Source organism: Crocodylus porosus, unplaced genomic scaffold (genome assembly GCF_001723895.1).
Source record: "Crocodylus porosus isolate Cpor-Errol unplaced genomic scaffold, CroPor_comp1, whole genome shotgun sequence".
Lineage (NCBI taxonomy): Eukaryota > Metazoa > Chordata > Crocodylia > Crocodylidae > Crocodylus > Crocodylus porosus.
In genome coordinates, this window is record NW_017728886.1 from 199,840,270 (window position 1) to 199,843,831 (window position 3,562).

Genomic DNA, 3,562 nt, shown 5'->3' on the forward strand with positions numbered 1-3,562 from the left:
AACTTTGCAAAACAAAAAGGGAGTGATACTTAATACAAAGAGCCTTTGGTAGTTTTCCCTTCAATTTCCAACCCCCCCTTCCCTCTCCCATTAAGGAGACAAGGAGGGCTAGCAGCTGTGTTTTTTTCTAAATCTGCTATTGATAATGCATTTTTAATAATATTTCTAACATTGGAATGCATCAGTTCAGTGAAGACAGGTTTCCAAAAGGCAGCTAGGACTAGTTGCTTCAGTTCAGTGTGTTGAATAGAGGCCTAGGAGCTATAAATTACTAATTTACTTGGTGGCCTGTGTCACCTAGTTTTTCTAGCATTGTCTATACAAGGATCCATCAGTACAGTGTGCATTGGAGTAATGGAATCTGTCCAACATGCAGCACTACAATGCATTAATAAGCACTACAGTGCATTAATACACTGCTTGCATCAAGGATTGTGCCACAGAGCTGTGGAAATGGAGTGGCTGGAAGAGGAAGCTTAGGATAGGGAACTGAAGACTTCTTGAGTGTCAGGAAGGTTGGTTAATAAGACTACACATTTTATTATAACATCAACTGAATAAATTAAACTATCATGTAGTATTCAAGGAGGGTATCTCCAGGCTTCCATAAAATAGGTTGTTAGATACATACCAGGCCGCTTGTGTTTGGATCCCAAAAATAGATTAGTGTGTTTTTGGCTTTCTTAGTCTCAGAAGACTTCAAACACTGTCTTTGGTTCAGGGTATCTGGACACTGATAACTGAGGTTTTGCAGCCCAACTGCCTATCCCTGAAACTAATGCCACTGGAAGCTTAAGGGTAAGTTTTTTGTACACCTTACACTTTCAGCTTCTCTTATCCCTTGGAGTCTCAGAACAGCAGAGACTTCCTATGCCTGAAGAAGGGTGATTGCACCCAAAAGCTTGCTGAGAACTTTTTTCCAACTACTTAGTTAATCTAATAAAAGATATCACATCTACTCAAAGAATCTTGTCTGCCTGGAAGCTTAATCACCTTCTTCCTACAGTTCTGTGTCTTGTGAAAAATCTCATTTATAGTTTGACAAGGTTCTTTGGGTAGATGTGATATTTTCTATTAGATCAACTAAATAGTTGGAAAGTTGTTCTATGCAAGCTTTTGGGCACAAACACTCTTTTTCAGCCAACAGGGAGGGTCTCTTTCTCTTCTTGAGGGACAGGATAAACTGTAGCAAAAAGGAACCAACTCTAAATAGGAATTCTAACAGTCTTTTTAGATCACTAGCAATTTATAGGCCTAAACAAAATAAGAATGACTTGTCTGTGAATCTCTATCTCAGGTTTCTTGTCACTTGAGCATTTCTTTGGGATTTGCATCAGTGAGCTCTCTGGGCTACTTGTCCTTTCTCAAAGACTTTCATTCCTTCAGATCAGGCTTCTCCTCTGAGTCATGAAGTGAAATTTAAACACCTGTAGTGAGGTTCTTCTAGCTTTGGTTGGTTCTGCAGCTAAAAGCTTTGCCCCCCAACTCCAGACAGCTTCTCCTTCACACCCCTTTGAACTGCTCATCGTCTCAGCATGTATAATTTTGGAGGAATGTAACATAAGCTTAATTTTTGTTTCACTCCTTCAAACCTTAGCCCCTTGTACACAAACTGGAGAAAATTCAGATTGTAATTATGCAGACTGTAGTTATTCCCAATTATTCTATTAGGGCCAGGCAACTTGTTGGTAGTCTTTAAAAACTGTCGCACTTCAAGGCAGACTTTTAAGCGCCCTTCCCCTGCTTCTCTGTTCAAATAGTGAGGAAAGAATATGGTAAAAATTATCATAAGAGACTAAACATTCAGACTATTTATAATATTAAACAGAATAATAAATTGTCCATAGACAGATTTGCCCAACATCACAGTGGTAATTAAATATAAATCTGAGATCTCATGGCAAATACTTTTTGGATTTCATTCCATCTCAGCAAATAATTTTGATTACTTTGTCCTGTTGCCAGTGAAGTCAAAGGCAAAACTATTTCATCTTTATTAGACGATGAAAATAGATTCCACATGCTCAAGTTCTGAGAGTAACTGTTCAGTGACACAGCTGCTGTATTTATTAGAAGAGATTTTGTCAAATTAAAGTTGTAAATAAGTTTAGCAGTACTGTAACTATGAAAGACAGCAGAGCCCCCCTTACATACCTATTCTGCTTGTTTCCAGTTTGGAAGATGGAATGAATAGATTGTGTACTTTGTGAAGAACTAAACACATGGCTTCAGATTCAGAATTTGTGTTTTTGTGAGCGATTCTTTTTACTAATCTAAAATAACATGAAATCCATTTTAGATACATTTGAAAAGTACATGTTATTTCAGGCTATAAACTAGCAAATCTTAGTTGGAAAGAGAGAAAGTTTTAGAAGAGGGCTGCAGCCATGCTTTCAAGAGGAGCCCAACAATTTTAATGACAGAGGAGAAATCATCATGCCTTGTTAACCTTCCCCCCCCGCACACACACAACTTCTCCTTTCTCTTATTTTCCCTACACTTGCTGCTTCCAGATCTTTTTTACAGCAGCTACAGAACTGCCATATAAAACTTTCAGTATGACTCACCTACAACCACTCTTTCTCAATCACAATGGACAACTTCTACTGGCTTAATTGTATCTATATATTAGTCTCTGATTCGTCTGGAGTGGAAAGAACAGCAGAATAAGTGTAACGGTGGAAAAGAGTAAACAGGAATATGGGCCTCAAGAAACATTCATTCTATCTCTAGTGTGCTAATGTACATATTTTGCTAATCTAATTTATATGTGCTGTAAGACAAGTGATTTTTTTTATGTCAGTATCAATTCCATTTTCTTTTTCTACTATAAATGACTGAATATGGGTAAAAAGGCTCACTATACTGTCCTCTTTCAGCTTTGAACAGAATAAACAAATAAACAAATCAGCCTCAATATTCAGATCCAGTCAGGGAATTCACTGCAATTGCCATCCATCTCTTAAACAAAGAAAAAAACATTTTTTCCCTTATCAATAAACAATCTTTGTATCTTGACCCACACTACATTAATTGTGAAATTGCGTGATGACTTTGAGATGTAGAATTTGAGATGCAGATAAACTGGATAACCTTATTACAAATCTGCATCCATGTCAGGATTCTCAGAAAACCATATGTCACAATACATACCAGTATTACATGACAACTCTGTCAAAGCATAGCAAGTCAAAATTGGTACTCTGCATACCTTCTGTAAGTTGACGACCAGAATAACAAAAGTTATTTTAAAAAGGAAAAAATACAGGAATATTACTTATGGGCCAAACAAAGAAAGCTAGCTTATTTAAGTTCTTGTCCCCAAAAAGTTTGGATCAGATGTCCTAAAATAAAAGAGGATTCAGCCTGTCATGCTGAAAGTCATGAGAGTCTTCTTTTCCTCTCTCTCCTACCTATGGTGTTATCTGCCACACCTCTGGGACTGACAACTGTTTGCAGTTCTAATCAGTAGTTAAGGAGAGCAGAAGCAAAAGGTTCTTCTGGAAAGAGTTTTAACTCTCTCCCTGCCACAACTGTTTCATAGATATAAGTAACTTATATT